The following is a 22,764-nucleotide window of genomic DNA, read 5'->3' on the forward strand; positions in this document are numbered from 1 at the left end:
CTACAATAGACTGAATTCATTTTTTGTCACAAAATAGCCCATAATGACAAATTGAAAGCAGGTTTTTAGACACGTGTGCTAATTTATTAAAAATCAAAATGTAAAATATCATATGTACACAAGTGTGCACACCCTTTGATATGACACCCAAAAGTGAGCTGAGGTCCATTTTGTTTCCACTGATATTGCTTGAGATGTTTCTGCAACTTAATTGGAGTCCATCTGTGGTAAATTCAATTGATTGGACATGATTGGGGATTTGCCAGTACCTGCCTATATAAGGTCCCACAATTGACGGTGCATGTCAGAGCAAACTCCAAGCCATGGGGTCAAAGGAATTATCTGCAGACCTCAGAAACAGGATGGTGTCAAGGCATAGATCTGGAGAAGGGTACAGAAAAATTGCTTCAGCTTTACAGGTCCCAAAGAGCATAGTGGCCACCGTCATTTGTAAATGGAAGAAGTTTGGAACCACCAAGAATCTTCCTAGACCTGGCTGCCTGGCCAAACTGAGTGATCAGGGAAGACAGGCCTTGGCCAGGGAGGTGAGCAGGAACCCGAGGGTCACTCTGACAGAGCTCTAGCATATCCTTGTGGAAATGGGAGAACCTTTCAGAAGATCAACCATCCAGGCAGCACTTCACAAATCAGGCCTTTATGGTAGAGTGGCCAGACAGAAGCCACTCCTTAGTAAAAGGCACGTGACAGCCAGCTTGGAGTTTGCCAAAAGGCACCTAGAGGACTCTCAAACCATGAAAAACAAGATTCTCTGGTCTGATGAAATCAAAATTGAACTTTTTGGCCTGGATAACAAGCGTCACATCTGGAGGAAACCAGGCACTGCTCATCACCTGGCTAATGCCATCCCAACAGTGAAGCATGGCAGTAGCAGCATCATGATGTGGGGATGTTTTTCAGCAGCGGGAATGGGGTGACTAGTCCTGATGGAGGGAAAGATGAATGCAGCTAAGTACACTGAGATCCTTGAAGAAAACCTGATCCAGATTGCTCTGGACCTCAGACTGGGGCAAAGGTTTACCTCCCAACATGATGATGACCCAAAGCACACAGCCAAAAGAACAAAGAAGTGGCTTTGGAGAAAGTCTGTGAATGTCCTTGAGTGGCCCAGTCAGAGCTCAGACCTGAATCCAATTGAACATCTGTGGAAGGAGCTGAAAATGGTTGTGTAATGATGCTCCCCATCCAACCTGATGGAGCTTGCAAGGATATGCCAAGAGGAATGGGCAAAAATGTCCAGAAACAAGTGTGCCAAGCTCGTACTGTAGCTTCTTTCCCAATATGCCTTGAAGCTGGAATTGCTGCCAAAGGTACGTCAACCAAGTATTTTGTGTAGAATTTTTATGACAAAAAATGAACTCAATATATTGTAGAATAAGTCTGTAACAGAATAAAACATGGAAAAGGTGAAAGGGATGTGGAGACTTTCCAGCTTGACTGTATGTTAATGACTGAGTGAAAACCATTGAGAAGAGCAGTCAGTGTCACAGGATGAAGAGGAAGGACCCTTGCTGTGCTCCAGGTTTCAACAAGAGTGAACTTGGGAAACAAGGTGAAGATGTAATGGGTTCATTGGAGAAATAGTGAGGAAGGGTGGTGCCCACTTGATAACCCTGAAGGTGCCATAACCATTCTGCCAGAAGCTTTGAGGCAGCAATTCTCAGATACAGACAAACACTAAAGGGATTGTAAGAACTAGGGATATAACTTACTTGAAACCTGCAAAGATCCAGTTTAAAGCTGATTAAAACAATTCATGTAATGAATATTTCTAATACATTACGCTGTGCAAAATACTCCAGAATCCAGAGATGGTTTTGTATGGATATTTCAAACTATGATCCATATCTGACAAAATCCACATTGGATACTCTCCAATCATGGCATAGTCAAAAAATAAATCTCCAGATAGCCTTCAGATTTTTTCAATAGTTTAAAAAAATATATCTTTTAATTGTTTTGGTACAGTGTCACTTAAATGCATGATCAATAAGCCTTTGATCAAGAAGCTAAGCCAAGAAGCCTTTATTTGTCATATGTACACTCAAGCACAGACTTAAGCACACAGTGAAATTTAACCTCTGCATACACATGCAAACACAAGTGAGCAATGAGCACACACAAATACCCAGAGCAGTGGACAGCTATGCTACAGTGCCCAGGGAGCAGTTGTGGGTTAGGTGCCCTTGCTCAGGGCACTTCAACCCAACCTCAAGCTATGGCTGCCCCATGTCAACCTAACCTGCATGTCTTTGGGCTGCGGGGGAAACCAGAGCACCCGGAGGAAACTCATGCAGACACGGGGAGAACATGCAAACTCCACACAGAAAGGCCACCATCAGCCGCTGGGCTTGAACCCAGAACCTTCTTACTGTGAGGCAACGGTGCTAACCACACCACGGTGCTAACCACACCACTGTGCCATGCTAAAAGTTGTTGGATCGCTACATGCCACAGTGAAACAGTCATAAGCCCAATTATTTCAATTTGTATTCACATAATGACTTTCAAAATGTCTGTAATTGTCCTGCAATGCAGTCAGAATGCAGTCTTTACATTCACTGAATGTAACCAGATTTTCAAATAATATATGATAACTTGTGGATAAGTATGTGCGAAAGAGAAACACATTTCAGCTGGAATGTGAAGCGTTTTCCCAGGCCACCACCCATAAACTAAGCAAATCGAAGTGCTGCATCAGGGAGTAAGATGATCTCAGCTGCAGGATGCATGGCTTCATATTTATGTGGTATTAAATCACAAAGTAAGGGAGGAGGAGGGAGAAAGTTCAAGCTCATCTGTACCAAACTCAGAATATCAGTGTGAAACACAAATCTAAAGTATTAATTTACCCCCGTAAAAATAAAATATACAGTGGCCACCTGGGTAGCAGAGGGCAGGAGGGAATGAGCTAGAACAGAACAAAATGTTGTAAAGTATCCCTCAAACATCTAAAAGTTAAGCCTTTTAAATCTGATTTGTTGAGCAAATTACTTTGCTGGTACAGGAACAGAACACGGCTGTTTGCCAAGGGCTTATTATGTAGAACAGCTCCAACATAAGTGCTCCAGTGTTCTTAACAGATAATAATAATAATAATAATTATTATTATTATTATTATTATTATTATTTCAATTTATATAGCGCCTTTCTCGCACCCAAGGTCACTTTACAATTAGGGGAAAAAAATCCACCAAAAGAGGGTCAGGATGAAATTACAATCGTGTAGCTACCACAGTCCCACCAAAAGGTGCACAAAGATAAATCCCACACTGCCTGCACAGCTGCCGCACCACCGCCAGACAACATCGCTCAGAACACCGCACCATTGATCCACAAAGCGAGCACAGAAGCACTGGCACACAGAGCACTGGTATGTCCCAAACTACCTGCACAGCCAACGCAAAGCCACTGGGCAACATCATTCAGAACTCCGCACTAAGCACAAAAGCATCACTGTACAGAGCACTGGATAACCCTGATGTTAAAAAGAGCAATGAGCTCACTGCAGTCCATAGCAAGGAGCACAGGCATCACACATGACGCACCAAGGCCTGAAGGGAACCAACACCCAAAAGTGGGTCCAGCTATGCCACAACCGGCAGACAAAACATTCAAACAAAAAAGAAACATCAAACTACACAAAAACAAAAAACAAAAGAAAAAATAAACAGCTCCGGTGAGAAGTGGCAGCCAGAATGCGCATGGCGTACTCTCAAGCGGAAATGGAAAAAGTGTCATTCTAATGTTGTTTTCCTCTTCTTTTTCTTCTTCTTCTTCATGTAATGAAAAAATGGCTTCCTGTCTGCTCAGTACTTCTCTGACAATAAATATTTAACAGTTATTCCACAAAATTGAGTTGTACACAAGTCGCCGATGAGTCGCATAGCGCCAATACAAGCAATGTACAGATACAAGCCATGTATGGTGAGACTGAAAGGAAGAACTATTTTATTCTATCCACATTCATTGGATTTTGAGAAACCGAGCACTTTCATTTTTTTGCAAATTTGATAAAAACTTTGCACAAAACATCTGAAAAAATAATTTCTGCTTAGAATGTAAACAAATGAGAAAAATGACAGTAGCAATTTGTAAAAAATGATCTAATTATAATTCTTGGAAAATAACAAAAAAGATACATTCTTACCATCAAAGACTTTTATTCCATATTTTGTTGCTTTTTTTTTTCGGTTTTGTTTTCGAGTAGAGTTTTTATTTCATCCTTGGTTGGTTCAGCAACATGGTCTGCCATTTGTTTTTCTCTACTCATGGTATATGAGCTGATAGCCTAGTAGTAGAGTAGCCAATCAGAGCATTTGATTGCTCATATCCAATGAATGTGGAGAGAATATACACACATACAGACACACACACATTCACCTGCCACTTTATTAGGTACACCCATATACCCACAGTTATGCAGTTCTCTAAACAGCCAATCCCTTGACAGCAACACAATGCATAAAATTATGCAGATACAAATCAAGGGGTTCAGTTAATGTTCACTTCAAACATCAGAATGGGAAAAACTGTGATCTCAAAGTGTGACTTTCACTGTGGCATGGGTGTTTGTTTGTTTGGTTGGTTGGTTGGTTGTTTTATTAGGATCCCCATTAGCTGCAGCAAAACTTCCCAGGGTCCTTCACATAGTATACAGTACATTACAACAGACATTACTACAGAAAACTAAAAACAGACCAATAAAGGTACCATAATAGAAAAAGAAATGAAACTAACAAAATTATACCACAAAATATACTTTTGATTACTGATAATACATTCAATACAATGCATATCCAGACATTCTGCAACTAGCATCAAAGTATTCTCTATTTATTACTTACTAGTTATTATTCCTTGCTGTACGATTTTATTCTATATTTTTAGCGTTCTATATTTATTTAATAATTCAATTAATAATTCAAATAGTTTTATATGTATCCATTTAATAGATGTTTCTTCACTAACAATTTTAAATCTTTTTTCCGAATAGTTTGCCCAAAGTGTTTGGGGAGTAAGTTCCATGCATACATGGCTCTGTACACCGTTCTTTTACTGTAGTTTGTTTTTATTTTTGGCAGTGAAAAGTTTCCCTCTTGCCGCATGTCTCATAGTGTGGTTATGATTGTCTGAACTATAATATAGTTTCCTGTGTAGAACTTGTGGGATTTTGGATGTGGATACATTTCTTACAAATATTAAAAATGAGTAAAATGGTTTGTCTCTCACCATTAATCAGCTGATATTTTTATGCATTTTAAATACATTTGTTCTGAAATCACAACCAAGGACAATGTGTGCTGCTCTGTTTTGCACTTTTTGAAGTTTGGTGTTGGTGCCTGTGAGGGAACCAATCAGTTAGGCATAAGGACACAAGGAGGTTTAGTTCAAAGTAAAGGGTTTTTATTACCCAGAAAATGATCAAAGATATATAAAAGCCACAAACTGAAAATTAGGCCTATAAAATAAATCAACAAAAGTATAAAAACATAAAACACAAACCTAACGTGACTTTAACTAAACAAAGACTGACCTAACACAATGAGACAAAAGGGAAGATATATCGGCTTGGCCAAACCAAAAGACACAAAAAGGGGATAAACTAAATACATAAGCTTAAATCATAACACAGAACAAAGCAACTAAGGCCAAATTCCCCCCTCAGGCACACGGGAGATATAGTACGGCCCAATTCGTCGGCGCCGAGACTTAGGTTTTCTCAGCCCTCAGCCACGCCTTTGCCCAAACAGGAAGGGACCGCCCCCAACACTCAACCAGGTAACTCAAGACAAAAAAAAACCACATGATTAGTGCCAAACAAATAATATAACCTTACAGTGTTAAAATGTGTGCACCCATATAAAACAATGTAAGGCTAAAGAAAGTAAACTAATAAAATAAATAAATAAAACAAAATGTGAACTGAGTTATTTGAGCATGATAGCACATGTGACTGCAAACAACAAAATGTGCAGCAACTCTATAATGTACCAAAAGAAATTAATAATGTGCATTGGAAGAGTGAGGGCTGATGTTACCATGTGTGGCTGGAGCCATCACAGTGCCAGATGGACTGGTTTGAATATTTCAGAAATTGCTGATTTCCTGGGGTTTTCACACACAACAGTCTGTAGAGTTTACACAGAATGGTGTGAAAAACCAAAAACATCAAATGAGCAACAGTTCTGTGGGTGGAAACATCTTGTTGATAAGAGAGGTCAGAGGAAAATGGCCAGATTGGTTCGAGCTGCCAGGAAGGATAGAGTAATTCATAGCAACTCTTTATAACCATGGTGAGTAGAAAAGCATCTCAGCATGAAACAGCAGAAGACCACATTTGGTTCCAATCCTGCCAGCCAAGAACAGGAGTCTTGAACCTTCGAGTCAAGAACAAGTTCCTATGAAAGTGGCCAATGAATGAGTTGATATTTATTTATTTATTTGCGTACAAATCTACACCAGCCTGGTGATACACTATAAAGTATGGTGATTGCACTTGCAGTGTTTACTGAGGCATATCAGGACATTCACATTTCTCATTACACTTCCACTTTTAAGACTGTCCTTTCTGTCATGGCTGCAGTTTTCTGTCTGGAAACCCTATTCCTTTTGATAAAGGCCCGTTTCTTGCTCATCACATTCAATTTTGCTCACGTAACGGATTCACCACATTAACTGTCTTTCTGTTGCTGTAAGCTAATGCTGCTCTTTGAACACTAAGTCACTGAGGAGTTTACCTATCCTAGAGAGAGAAAGGTAAAGAGAAGAAGAGAGCAAGTTAAATATAATGAGAGGGAAACCGTGAATTATGATATAGGGAGGTATTTTGTAATGAATTAGAAGCAAAGAGAGAAAGAGAGATAGAGAGAGTTTGGTAAAGAACGTCTTTAGAAGGCTTGAGACAGGAAAATAAAAAGATATAATGAATGGAAAGGATGAAGAATGGTGTGTCCTCTCTTCTTTGAGGCCACAGCACAGCTGTAAATGTCAAGAAATTCTTTAAATATGGCAAAGTCATGACAGCTATATAAGACTATTCTACTCTGCACTGTCAGTCATTTCTCCCTCTATAAATACCATGACATTTTTCCACCAAAGCCACAGTGTCTAGTGTGCCGAATAATAAGAGAACTACAGGGTGAGGAAGTCAAAATGGCTGATTATGAAAAGGTCGTTGGCTTTTTATCCATGCATGTGAATGTTATGTATTGTCAGCTAAATGTTTACACCGACATTAAGGTGTAATAGTAGGCTTGCTTTTTTTGTTCTTGTTCTGAGGGGGTATATTTTACATGTGGTTCTGTGTCGCACAAGCTGAAAGTCATAATAATTTTTTTCATAGTAAACTATATGTTGTGGTGTGGTGGGTCATAAAAGAATTTATCCATTCATTATCCATAATCACTTCTCCTGTGCAGGGTTCACAGGCAAGCTGGAACCTATCCCAGCTGACTATGGGCAAGAGGCAGGGTACACCCTGGACAAGTTGCCAGATCATCTCAGGGCTGACACAGAGAGACAAACAACCATTCACACTCACATTCACACCTACAGTCAATTTAGAGCCACCAATTAACCTAACCTGCATATCTTTGGACTGTGGGGGAAACTGGAGCACCTGGAGGAAACCCACGTAGACATGGGGAGAACATGCAAAATGCAAACTCCACACAGAAAGGCCCCTGTCGGCTGCTGGGCTTGAATCCAAAACCTTCTTGCTGTGAGGCGACAGTGCTAACCACTACACCACCATTCTGCCCTGAAAAGAATTAATGTAGATCTGATATCTGTCTGTTGTCACAGCTGAAGCATGCAGGAGCTTGCAGGTTACAGTGCTTTGTCATTTTAAAATCAGGACCTGAAATGTGTTTCATCGGATTTTTATTTTATTTATTTATTTATTTATTTATTGCATATGATTTATCCAATATGTTGAACACTTGAAAGTGTGTGTATTTATTTATTTATTTATTTATTTATAGGCTACCGATTCCAAACCCACAGCAGACGAATAATTAAATGCATCTTACCTTAAAGCAGAATTGACCACAAAGGAAGTCTGTTGGCACACTTCCTTTCTACTAGTTTGTGTCCCCAACCTGGCAGCAGCAGTCGTTGTCATATTGGTTTATTTTATCTTTGATGTAAACACAACACTTCGGATATGCAAATGTTTTCCATTACACACGATTGCTATGTCAATAAACATCATTTTGCCAATATTTTAGAGACCATCCATCTTCTCCGTCGGTCAGCATCTGTCAGGATCCGATAAAATGATAAATCTTGCCTTGTGTGTTGATGGTTACTACATCCAGGTGCACAACAATATAATGGCATGATGGAAGTCTTGCTGAAAGTAAAAACTTTCTTTGATGGCTATATTCCTTTCGATGCTTCGCCGTCATTCCTCATTGTTGGCTGTGGTAGACTACTGGTAGTACATGTCCAAAATGGCGGCCGCGTTTGTCGTGACGTCACGTGAAAAGGGTCCATAAGAAGACTGTATTAGTTGCAAAGTATTCAACCCCAGAGTCAATACTTGTTAGAACCACCCTTGGTTGCAATTCTAGCTGCAAGTTTTCTGGTATGTGTCTCTATCAATTTTGCTAAATCTTGATTTTTTTGCCCATTCTTCTTGGCAAAATTACTCCGCCAATGTCAGATTAGATGGGGACTGTTGAGGACTATCAATTCCACAGATTCTCAACCATATTGAAGTCTGGGCTTCGATTGTGCCACTTTAACAGCTTCAGTTTATTGGTTCTGAACCACTCTAGTGTAGCTTTGGCAGTATGCTTACAGTAAAAATAAATGAAAAAAAATACTCCAACAAGAAAACAATTCAGGCACTCCAAGGAGATGTTGTGTACCATATATATATATATATATATATATATATATATATATATATATATATATATATAAGAATGGTGAAATCATAGTAGGCATAGCAGGTGAAAATTCAAATTCAATCCAAATTGCTTCTTGAAACTGCTCTCACTGAATTCAGAATTGAATGCGAAACAACATACTTTTTTACAGAATTAAAAAATGTTTCTCCATTTTTGAGATATTACAAATCAAAGATTGAAAAAAATTGATTAATTTTTATATAAAACTGATGTAATATTATGCATTAGGATAACATGGTCCAAAATGGGCCTCATTAACAAAGGAGATCAAAAGTTGTTTTCTGAATAACTTTTCTATTTTTCAAGATATTTGCATGGAAATTGGCAGGCCCATAGATGGTTGTTTACTGAAGACAACGTTTGAAACATTAGTAAAAATAAATTATGCAAATTTGTATTTAGTTATTATTAATGATGCTATTTAGGTAAAACAGTTAAATCGGTACACTCAATAAAAAAACGTAAAAAAAAAGATTATTTCAAATACCCTCTTTGTGCTCTGTAGGCTTTTGCATTTCTCAAAAGTAGGGCCTACTCATATTTATATTAATGAATATAAATGATAATATTCACACCTTTCAAGGTGAACCTCGAAAAAACCTGTGTGAGCCACATCCAATAAACTATTCCAATAAATTGAATTGAAATTGACACTCACGTTTCTGACTTCCGTTTTTTTTTTTTTATAATATCATTCCGACCACTAAGATCTCAATATTTTTCATCAAAACAACTACAGTTATATTTGAAAATAGTTATTTATTTCCATGAATCAGTTTGATTTGAAAAAATAAGTAGGTAAAGGTATAAAAACTCACTTCAAAGTCTCCCATGAAGAATAACATCAAAACTAGCAGATGGAAAATTTTGTGAAATACTTCAACAGAAACAGTGAGAGCTAGAGAACATCCCTATAAAAGTTACCTGATTGATATTCATGAGTAACCCAGTAGGAAACTGATTAGAAGAGAGAAAGCCTGACCACTTTCCTGTGCCTAATTATAGCAAGGCCAATATGTTTCAGCCTCTTCAAACGTCAGGTCTTTAAAAAAAACAGATGAACAGGATGTGGTCTTTGCCTTTATCATTCCAACAGTCACATAACCTTCAATAATGACATATCAGGTGAAACACAAAACTTAATAAAGGAGGAATTGAAAAGAAAGAAAAAATTAAATGAGATTGCTCAGAAACACAAACATGGATAATGCCTCACACATGCAAAATAGGTCCCCATATATGTGTTTTATAAATTACAGAAAACATGTAAGAGCTATACATCCTGTGGGAAGGCACAGTGGTGCAGTGGTTAGCACTGTCACTTTACAGCAAGAAGGTTTCAGGTTTGACCCTCACAGCTGTTGAGGGCCTTTCTGTGTAGAGTTTGCATGTTCTCCCCATTTCCTCCCACTTTTCAAAAGATATGCAGATTTGGTAAAAAATACCCAGTCACTGTGGTTGCATAAGCCAGTGCATACTTAGTGCTGGTCCCGTGCTTGGATAGATTGGAGAGGGTTGCATCAGGAAGGGCATCTTGTGGAAAAAGAAGAAGAAGAAGAAGAAGAAGCAGATCCTCTGTGGCGATCCCTAATGGGAAAAGCCATAAGAAGAAGAAGATGTAAGCTTGATATCTTCATTAAGAGCAGGATACTTTCAAGCATCTAGTTGATAAATCCAAAAACCACTTCCCTCTCAATATGTTTCAGTATTCTATGACCTTCTTTCTCAAGGTTTTATATTCTCAATGCTCTCTAGAAGGAATAAGGTATAATTGGTATTAAGATATTCACTAAAAAAAGTGTTGAACCATTGGATAATCCATCCATCCATTCATCCAATATCTGTAATCGCTTATCCTGGACAGGGTCTCAGGCAAGCTGGAGCCTATCCCAGCTGACTATGGACCCTTTTCACATGACATCATGACAAACGCGGCCACCATTTTGGACATGTACTACCAGTAGTTTACCACAGCCAACATTGAGGAATGGCAGCAAAGAAAGTGTTTATTTTCAGCAAGACTTCCATCATGCCACTATATTGTTGTGCACCTGGATGTAGTAACCATCAACAAACAAGGCAAGGGTTATCATTTTATCGGATCCCGGTAGATGCTGACCGACGGAGAAGATGGATAGCGGCATAGCAACGCTTGTGTAGTGACCACTTTGTTGGAGGTAAGACGAATAAAATTAGCCAGAAAAGGCATTACATTGCTGTTAACATTCCATTCTAGTTTACTGTAATTATGATCTGGCAGCTATTTACACCGGATCCAGTGTAAATAGCTGCCGGAGCCAACGTCCGAGGTTCCGGAGCGCGCTAGCTCGCGGCCGGCCGGAGCGCGCTCCGGCAAGCTCGGACGTTGGCTCCGCCAGCTATTTACACTGGATCCGGTGTAAATAGCTGCCAGATCATAATTACAGTGAACTAGTAAATACAGTTTTCTGCATCTCGCTCCTTTTTCTTTTATGTTTGTCGCCTTCCTCGCATTCAAACTGATTCGAGCCGAAGTCCACTACATGTCCAAAATGGCGGTCGCGTTTACGAAGGTCACGTGACTGAAAAGGGTCTATAGATGAGAGGCGAGGTACACCCTGGACAAGTCACCAGGTCATCGCAGGGTTGACACATGGACACAAACAACCATTCACACTCATATTCACACCTACAGTCAATTCAGAGCCACCAATTAGCCTAACCTGCATGTCTTTGGACTGTGGGGGAAACCAGAGCACCCAGAGGAAACCCACGCAGACATGGGGAGAACATGCAAACTCCACACAGAAAGGCCCTCATCGGCTGCTGGGCTGAAACCCAGGACCTTCTTGCTGTGAGGTGACAGTGCTAACCACTACACCACCGTGCCACCCCCATTGGATAATTATGATTCTTAATTCTAATTGCATATTTATGCTAGTTTTACGCAAGGTACTTTTCCTAAAAAAGAGTAGTATGAAACTGTCTCTCAGTCCCCTAAATGATGGTACGATCCAAAAAAATAATAGTACTATGCTGAGAGTAGTCAGTTGGAAGTCTGATATTATGATTAACAGAATTCAAATAATTATGAAAATCCAAAAGTTGAGTTTCACTACCATCAAAGTCGAACAGCACATCAATATAATGACCATACCAGGTGATACAATGATAAAAAGGGTTCACAGGATTCAAAACATATTTCTTTTCCCACAAATCACATAAAAAACAGGCATAATTAGTAGAAAACAAAAGAGCCCAGATGAACACCAGTCTTTTGCACATATATTTCATCCATAAACCTAAAAAATGTTCTTATGACTAACCCATGCTTAATTTGAACAGAAACTCAAAGGAAGGAAAAGAGTTTCCACTGTTTAAAAGGTAGTGACTTAAAGCATTTAACCCCTCCTGATAGTCAGTATTCATATACAAATTTCTATGTCCATAGTGACAAGAAAATAAGACAGAATATCAGTCAAAATGGCAATCCTATTCAACACATCAGTGGTGTGATTTCCTCAATAAAAGATGGAAGTTCCCTTACCAAGGGTTTAATCAGAGATGTCCACAAGTGCCGGTGACCGACGGTTTTCTCTGCCTACACAGACGGTCTGCGCTGGCTACTCGATCCCAGAAAGAAAAAAAAAAACCTTGCCTTTCAATGTTCAAGCAATTTATATCATCTCCGTTGCCCATAATTTGCTGCAAATCCAATTATTCCACCACAAAATTGTCTTCGATTCAGGTCTAGTATGACCAGAAGTGATGCCATATTTTTTGATTGATTCTCGCACTCTGGTTGGCTGAGCTGGACCATGTGACCACACCATAGTGTATGTAGTTATGTTATAGCATGTAGTTAGGTTACAGAGCCTGGCAGCATACAGAGGGTAACTGAGAAAGCCAAGCACACAGAAATGTGGAGGGAAATTTCATAAAAATTTAGCAATTATTTTACAGGGAAATGGTTAGTAATTTATTAGCTGAGAGTGCACCAGAATCCACCAGAAGGCATGTAAATTTCAAAATTTTGAAATTTGTTTGTACACCTGCTGCTTCTCATCGCTTAAAAATGGCGATCTTTCGCGGTCTTGTTATTGCTGTTGGTCTTAACAACTTCGACACCCCCCGCTGACGTAAGTGGTTCTTTCCTCTGGCCCAGCAAAGAGTTGGTGCTAGCCTGGAACCGTTTTTTCTGGCCCCAGAGCCAGTTCCTTGTCAGTGGAAACATTAAACCCGGTTCCAAACTAAGCACTGGCCCTGAACCAGCCCTGGAACTGCTTTGGTGGAAAAGGGGCATGTGGGTGCCTTTACCTGATATAATAGGGCATCTGGGACAGGTATCCTTTGGCTCCTTGTGCACCTTATGGAGTCAGTAAAATGCTGCCATAACAAGGTGTTCAACTGTTGAAAACCCAAATTCATTAGCAGGGATACACTTCTTATCAAGCACCTCTCTGAGTAAAGTATCAAACTGATTTTTTTTTTCCATGTCCAACAAAGGATGCTATACAATCTATCATAATATTTAGTATCAAGTTGCCAACGAGCTTCGGGTTCTTGACCATTTTGATGTTGCAGTGATTGAAATCTCGTATAACTTCAACAAATATAGCTCAGCCTTCAACACTGCTCTGCCTTCTATAGTGGTCAGGAAGCGAAATAGATTAGGCCCGTGCAATTCTATCTGCAACTGGATACTTGACTTGATTGGAGTCATCTATACTGACCCTGCATATGGGAATTGCATGGGGCTGCTGTCTTAGCCCTCTGTTATAAAACCTATTTAACCACAACTGTGTGGCCAAATAAAGTTAAAATACATCGAACTATGGTAATTGGACTCATACACATTAATGAAGAGACTGGCTACAGGACAGAAATAAGCAATTTGTTTGTATGGTGCATAAACAACAACTGCACTATGAATGCCACCAAGACCAAAGAGTTAATTGGGGACTTTAGGAAAAAAAAACAGATATGCTTACTCGCCCATCCATATCAATGCTCATGGAAATCATTAACCATTTCAAATTTCTGGACATGCAGCTGTCAGACTCGCTTTCTTGGTCCTTGAACACCAGCAGTATCATCAGAAAAGCACATCATCATCTGTTCTTTCCGAGGAGACTCAAAGGCTTTGGAATGAACACCACTACTCTGGTCATGGTGTAGTTTAGTAACCTGACTGTGCAATACTTCAGGCTTCTACAAAAGACAGTTAAAACAGCTTCCACTGTCATAGGAAGAGGTGGAAAAACCCGGGTGCAGAAAGTAAAAACCCTGCCACATTTTTGCTCCAGCCAATTCAATGAACCAACTGATCCTAATTACCACATCCCCTAAGCCAGGTTGATGAGCTAATTGGTGAAATCACCTGTGTTGAGAGCACAGGCAGAAGGAAAACCTAAGCAGGACTTTTACTTTGTCAATCCAGTTTTTCCACCTCTGGTCATAGGTACTGAGCTTCCATCACTTCAGCACATTTTCACCACCAGATGCTGAACAGTCCAACATCTTGGATGTCTTGCACCCAGCTCATGTTCTATGCTCCCCTCCCCCCTCTGGCAAATGCATCCACAGCATCAAAGCAAACACCACTCACCTTCAAAACAGCTTCTCCCCAGAGGCCGTATGGATTCCCAGTAGCTGAGAATAATGACCATCTCCAAGCCATCTCTCTCTACTAACCATACTGCACTTTATTACACCATATCTACAACATTAGATCTCTTACTCACCACTCTATCATAAGTCATTCAAGACATTTCATACACTGCTATTTCAATATATTGTGTTGAAATTTGGAAATGTGTGTGGTTCTGGGTACCAATCTTGTGACCAACTGGGGCCTTTCTGTGTGGGTTTCCTCTGGGTGCTCCAGTTTCCTCCCACAGTAAAAAGGCATGCTGATGAGGTCAACTAGCTACTCTAAATTGCCCATAGGTGTGAATGTGAGTGTGAATGGCTATTTGCCTCTGTGTTAGCCCTGTGATAGGTAGGTGACATGGCCAGGGTTTACCCTGCCTCTTGCCTAAAGACAACTGGGATTTGCTCTCGTTTCCCCCATTACCCTGATGGATAAGTGGTGTTGAAAATGGATGGATGGAATTCATAGTGCTCATTGGGATGATGACAGTTTGGGATATCTTTTAATAACCAAACCCTGATTAATAATTTTTCACAGCTTTGTCCTGGACTTGTTTTGATAGCTGTTTGGGTAAGTTATGGGTTTCAAAGTGATGGATGGATACTTAATTTAATATCCAGGTTTCTGACAAAATGTGGAAAAGCTCAAGAAAGAGAAGGCATGTGTAGTTAACGTGACTGTCATATCATGGTACTTTTGCCATTCGGGCCTTAAACTAAGGAAGAAGATCTGTCGTTCAAAAGATGATCAAAATGTCAAAAGATCAAAAGGTGCAGGCTATCTGCTGGTACCTCAGATAGTGAAGGCTACATCAGGGGACAGAGCCTTTCCTTACAAAGCCCCACAGTTATGGAACAGCCTTCCAAGTAGTCTTTGGGACTCCGACACAGTCTTTGTGTTTAAGTCTAGGCTGAAAACAAATCTTTTAAGTCAAGCTTTTTGTGAATAGTTTTTATTTGGTAAAGGAGTAGATCGGAAGGATCCTCAGGTGTAGAGTGTTCTGGTAAACTGGGTATGGATGCTGTAACACCCCCCCCCGCGCACGCACACACACACACACACACACACACACACACACACACACACACACACACACACACACTCTCTTTCGCTCACTCAGGGTTATTGATGGTGTAGTGGCTGGCTGCTTTATGTCCCAAGGTTCCCTCATATCTGTGCTATCTTCTGGCTCTCCCCTTTTAGTTATACTGTCATAGTCTTGCTGGAGTCCCTGCTTGCACTCACTGCAAATATGTATACTGTTCTTACAGTACTCTTTAAGCAGCATTGGGCATACCTAACAACCTGCCCCGCTCCCTTCTCTTCCCTCTGTCTGTCCCTTTCTATTGAGTTACATGTTGATCCTGAGACACCAGTGGTGCTGACCTCTTCTGCTCTCCAGACCCGCCTGATCCATCCTGATGCCCTACATCTGGCTGGAGTTTCATCACATTGCTCCTGTGGAGGATAGCCCCATATGGACAGTCGAAAGTCACATTTGGAAGATGGCTCTGGACATTCACAGTAATGTATTTATGGATGAGGACTACAGTTGACATGATAATTTTAGGACTGCAGTTGTCATGAACAGTTTTGCACTGTCTTCCTTGTGTCAACTGGGGGATATTTTCCTTGCCACTGTCACCACAGACTTGCTCATCAGGTATAAATTAAGGCTAAATTAGCTCATGTTTAAAGTCTTTAATTTTCTGTAAAGCTGCTTTGCAACAATGTCTGTCATTAAAAGCGCTATACAAATAAACTTGACTTGACTAGTTCTTCATCGACCATTTCAGTCAAATAGCCATTCTCAGCCATGTCAATAAAAGCATCTTCTAATGCAGTTTAATATGTTTGCAAATGTTAGAATTTTGGCTTATGAGATCAGGGGTTAGGTTACTGCTTATACCTATACTAAAATTAATCAGATCGAACCACATCACCCACATTCACAAATTTTACACAAAATAACATAGGTTCATTTCCATACACATTCTTAGTAGATCCCCTGCATGCCATCATTAAAACCATCTCTAATGAGTACTTCTATTAGAATATGAGAACAGAGGCTTTAAAAGAAAAGGTTGTCAGAAGCTCATCATAATCAATACACCAACCTGATCTCATGCAAAATGCATTGGAATTATAATGACTGAAGCTTGGATTTTCTAATTGGATTTTTGTACTGACATAAGGGGACTGCTGTTGTTTGCAGGCTTTGGAAGCCATGTGTTCAGGGACGATTCTGTCACCAAGGCATACTGTTTACTCATAATTCTTGTTTTCCAACAGTCCCTACTTCCTGTCATCTTGAACACGTACCCTTATTAGTCTATTGATATGCATATACAGCAGGGGCGTGTTTAGCCTATTTTTGGGGGTGCTCAAGCACCCCCAAAAACGAGCTCAGCACCCCCTAGCTCAGCACCCTCAAAAACACTGCTTTTGGACGTAATTTTCAGAAATAAGTGCCCTTGCACACTGCGCAATGAATGCGTGTGCGGGCGTGTGTGTGTTCTTGAATTCACCTGTTACGTGATAGTTCTATGAGCAGTAAAATACCTCTCCTCCTTGCGTCCCCTCTGATTGGGTTGCATGTCCGCGCGAGTGCTTGCTACGACATGGTGTTTTTTTTAACTGGATTCCACGCCGATGAGGAACTCGAAGTAGCACCTGAGTATTACTGGCATAGCGAGATGTGAAGGTACGGACTGGAGTTACAATTGTTAAACACAACACAATAATATGCATAATGCAATATTGATGTTCCCTGGTCTATGAACAGAATGATAAAAACGACATTTATCATCCATATCGAGATACTTTTGTGCAGAGCTGTACAAGTGCTACGGTGCTAGACCACCGTGTGTTAGTCAATTTTATTTAATGTAATAGCGTTTACTAATGTAAACTAATGTAAAATCATAATAATACATACTATTATTACACAATACACAATAACACATTAATTAACAATTACCACTGTTCAAAATGAATAGCTCCAACATTACAAATGCAGTAGTAGGTCTTGTTTAGTTAAAAATATAACGTAAATATTTGTGTCAGTGGTTGTAAATGTGTAGATATCATAGTTTATTGGGTCAGCTTCTGTTAAAACATTGCATAAGTCTAGTCTTGTCTAGTCTAGTCTTCTTGTCTAGTTAAGTCTAGTCTAAATGCGGAATAAACATGGAAACACTGTCGTTCAAGCCAGGTGCCTCTGTCAGCTCTGGGGGCTAAGCACCCCCAAAGATCAGATGCTAGAATCGCCCCTGATATACAGTGTGTGTGGCAGTCTGGGAAAACCTACTGGATGTCATTGTGGGTAAATTCTGGGGAAAAAAAAGATGAAATAATTGTTTTCAGGAATTAGTTTGCAATCAGACAGTGAATGTCAAAATATGTGTGATGCTCTGCAGTCAGAATGTAAATGCAATTTTCTTACCTTTCACATTTATGGGTAATAAGACTTAAACATACTATAACTTTACTTTTGGTTAATATACATGCAAAAGAAAAGATAAAGTCTTGAATTTCCAGTCCAAAATATAGTAGAAGATGACAAAATTTTACGAGAAGTGTTTTTCCAGGTCCATACACAGTATAGACCTTTCCCACTGACGTCACCGGAAACCGGAAGTAAACAAACCCTGCGCCATATTGGAAGACCAACAAACTCATGATTAGGGGGAAATAACGGCAGCGCGCGGAATTTAAACCCACGAGGCACTTGATTCATCATAAACCTACAATGGTAAACTTTTGTGCTGTGTTAGGGTGTTCCAACAAAGCTGATGGGAAAGGTGAAAAGAAGTCTTTCTACAGAATACCAGCTGTGATTGAGGCACAAGCAAACCAAGGAGCTTTCTGCCAGGAGACAGAGAATAAGTGCATTACTGAGTGTCTGTGAGCAAAGGAGAGCCTGAACGTTGCAACCTCCCTATTGGCTGTTTATTGGCTGTTTGTAAAAATGTATCAATTGTTGCCCTTCATCGCGGACTCAAGAGACGAGACCTGACGAGTTAGTTCGTTGGTAGCAGAACAAAATGTCTGGACACAAATCGGGTTTTCAGAAAAGGAAAGAAAATAAACGCAGGGTCGAAAATACAAAAAAGGAGGCAGAAAAAGCAAAACGAGTTAAGGTAGGACAAATGGTTACTTTTCTGAGGCAGCCCACCGTGGCTGCAGGCTTTCAGTTGTGTCATTGAATGGTTACTTTTCTGAGGCAGCCCGCCGTGGCTGCCTGCAGGCTTATTTATTATAGCCCATTTAGTTAAAATAGTTGATATAAAATGTTTATAGTTATAGTTATGTGATGGTTGTCCTCAGTGTTCGAACTATGCCGATATTTTCGGGGGGTCCCTTTTTTTCCCTGGGGGGTGCTTGCGCTTGTCTCGGAGCGCGGATCTCCAAACACATGAGAAGCCTATCTTATGCACATATCACGCGGACTCCACACCTCCACACACGCATCGCGTCTGAAGTCATAACTCATCAGGAGAAATCGTGTCCGCATTGGCATGTTCAAAAAACAACCTCGTGTCAACAATGATACCACACGCAAGAACAAAAAAAACAGTCAGGCTACTCAACAACCAACCTGGCAGCAGCAGTCGTTGTCATAGCGGTTTATTTTATCTTTGATGTAAACACAACACTTCGGATATGCAAATGCTTCCCGTTACACATGATTGCTATGTCAATAAACATCATTTTGCCAATATTTTAGAGACCCCCCAACATATCCCAAATCATGTTTTCAAGGGATCTCATGTCTGTTTCAGGGGATCTCGGATCCCCTGAGTACCCCAGTAGTTCGAACACTGGTTGTCCTGATTTAGACTGGTGTTTTTTTTTTTTTTTTTTGGGGGGGGGGGGGGGGGGGTGTTGCACCCGGGTCCAGATTAGGGCAGAACCGGCCCTGGCTACATTTCAGGTGTAGTTTGTTTTATGTATGTATGTACTTGCATAGATGTGTACTTGGTCTTCCAATATGGCGACTACTGAAATCTCGCGGCGCGGTGACGTCATGCGGGAATCCTCGATAGGTACACTGTGTTTTTTTTTCCCTTTGTCCTTTGCAAAGTCTTGCTTAAGTAAATCTGCAATAGAAAGCCATGTTTTCTGGTGTTTGTTAGTTTCCAATCACAGGTGACTGGTTTCTTTGTTATCCTATTTCCTAATAGTTAACCAACTATCTTACAAGTTTAGCTCTCTACTGCTTTTCCTATTATTTACCAACTTGATCTGCTTTGACCTCTGATTAAGTGTGTATTTGGACTATGTGAATGGATTCCCCTTAGTCATGTCTGTCCATGTTCTGATGCTTGTGATGAATTACTTGACAATGCTTCAGATCAGTAAAGCTCTGTTATTGTACATTACACTTTCTAAGAAAGTCTTTAGACAAGCTATAACCTCTAACCCCACTCCTCCTAATGTTAGCCATTTTAGCTCATGTTGGTTTGGTTGTATTTTGACACATTGTGAAGCCACAGTGGTGCTTGAAAGTTTGTGAACCCTTTAGAATTTTCTATATTTCTGCATAAATATGACCTAAAACATCATCAGACTTTCACACAAGTCCTAAAAGTAGATAAAGAGAACCCAGTTAAACAAATGAGCCAAACATATTATACTTGGTCATTTATTTATTTATTGAGGAAAATGATCCAATATTACATATCTGTGAGTGGCAAAAGTATGTGAACCTTTGCTTTCAGTATCTGGTGTGACCCCCGTGTGCAGCAATAACAGGAAATAAACATTTCCGGTAACTGTTGATCAGTCCTGCACACCAGCTGGGAGGAATTTTAGCCCATTCCTCCAAACAGAACAGCTTCAATTCTGGGATGTTGGTGGGTTTCCTCACATGAACTGCTCACTTCAGGTCCTTCCACAACATTTCAATTGGATTAAGGTCAGGACTTTGACTTGGCCATTCCAAAACATTATTCTTCTTTACCCATTTTTGGTAGAACAACTTGTGTGCTTAGGGCCATTGTCTTGCTGCATGACCCACCTTCTCTTGAGATTCAGTACATGGACAGATGTCCTGACATTTTCCTTTTGAATTTGCCTGTATAATTCAGAATTCATTGTTCCATCAATGATGACAAGCCGTCCTGGCCCAGATGTAACAAAACAGGCCCAAACCATGATATTTCCACCATCATGTTTCACAGATGGGATAAGGTTCTTATGCTGGAATGCAGTGTTTTCCTTTCTCCAAACATAACGCTTCTCATTTAAACCAAAACGTTCTATTTTGGTCTCATCTGTCCACAAAACATTTTTCCAATAGCCTTCTGGCTTGTTCACGTGATCTTTAGCAAACTGCAGATGAGCAGCAATGTTCTTTCTGGAGAGCAGTGGCTTTCTCCTTGCAACCCTGCTATGCACACCATTGTTGTTCAGTGTTCTCCTGATGGTGGACTCATGAACATTAACATTAGCCAATGTGAGAGAGGCCTTCAGTTGTTTAGAAGTTACGCTAGGGTCCTTTGTGACCTCACTGACGATTACATGCCTTGCTCTTGGAGTGATCTTTTTTGGTCAACCACTCCTGAGGAGGGTAACAATGGTCTTGAATTTCCTCCATTTGTACACAATCTGTCTGACTGTGGATTGGTGGAGTCCAAACTCTTTAGAGATGGTTTTGTAACCTTTATAAGCCTAATGAGCATCAACAATGCTTTTTCTGAGGTCCTCAGAAATTTCCTTTGTTCGTGCCATGATACACTTCCACAAATATGTGTTGTGAAGATCAGACAATGATAGATTCCTGTTCTTTAAATAAAACAAGTGCCCACTCACACCTGATTGCCATCCCATTGATTGAAAACATCTGACTCAAATTTCACCTTCAAATTAACTGCTAATCCTAGAGGTTCACATACTTTTGCCACTCACAGATATGCAATATTGGATCATTTTCCTCAATAAATAAATGACCAAGTACAACCCCAATTCCAAAAAGTTGGGACACTTTGTAAACCGTAAATAAAAAACACAATATGACAATTTGCAAATCTTGGAAACCCTATATTTAATTGAAAAAAGTACAAAAACACCATATCAAATGTTGAAACTGAGAAATTTTCTTGCTTTTGGAAAAATATATGCTCATTTTTAATTTGATGTCAGCAACACATTTCAGAAAAGTTTGGACGGGGCAACAAAAGACTGAAAAAGTTGTGTAATGCAAAAAAAAAACCTAATTTGTTTAATTGGTAACAGATCAGTAACATGATTTGGTATAAAAAGAGCATCCCAGAGAGGCAGAGTCTCTCAGAAGTAAATATGGGGAGGGGTTCACCGCCCTGCGAAAGACTGCATGGGCAAACAGTGCAACAGTTTAAGAATAACATTCCTCAATGTAAAATTGCAAAGAATTTGGGGATTACGTCATCTGTGGTACATAAGATCACTAAAAGATTCAGAGAATCTGGAGAAATCTCTGTATGCAAGAGACAAGGCTGAAAACTGACACTGGATGCCTGCGATCTTCAGGCCCTCAGGAGACACTGCATTAAAAACAGACATGTGTCTGTAGTGAAAATCACTGTATGGGCTCAGGATCACTTCAGAAAACCATCATCTGTGAAAACAGTTCATTACTGCATCCACAAATGCAAGTTAAAACCAGATATAAAAAATATCTAGAAACATTGCCATCTTCTCTGGGCCCGAGCACTTTTATGATGGACTGAGGCGAAGTAGAAAATTGTCCCGAGGTCTGACAAATCAAAAGTAGAAATTCTGTTTAGAAATCATGGACACCATGTCCTCCAGGCTGAAGAGGAGAGGGACCATCCGGCTTGTTATGAGTGCACAGTTCAAAAGCCAGCATCTGTGATGGTATGAGGGTGCATTAGTGAACATGACATGGGTAGTTTGTACATCTGGGAAGGCATCATTAATGCTGAATAATATATACACGTTTCAGAGCAATATGCTACCATCCAGACAAAATCTTTTTCAGGGAAGGCCTTCCTTCTTTCAGCAAGACGATGCCAAACCGCTTTCTGCACATATTGGCTCAGTAGTAAAAGAGTTCAGGTGCTAAACTGGCCTGCCTGCAGTCCAGACCTGTCTCCCATTTAAAATATTTGGCGCATTATGAAACAAAAAGCATGACAAAGGAGACCCCAAAACATTGAGCAACTGAAACTGTATATCAGGTAAGAATGGGAC

This window comes from Neoarius graeffei, chromosome 6 (assembly GCF_027579695.1).
Source record: "Neoarius graeffei isolate fNeoGra1 chromosome 6, fNeoGra1.pri, whole genome shotgun sequence".
Classification (NCBI taxonomy): Eukaryota; Metazoa; Chordata; class Actinopteri; order Siluriformes; family Ariidae; genus Neoarius; species Neoarius graeffei.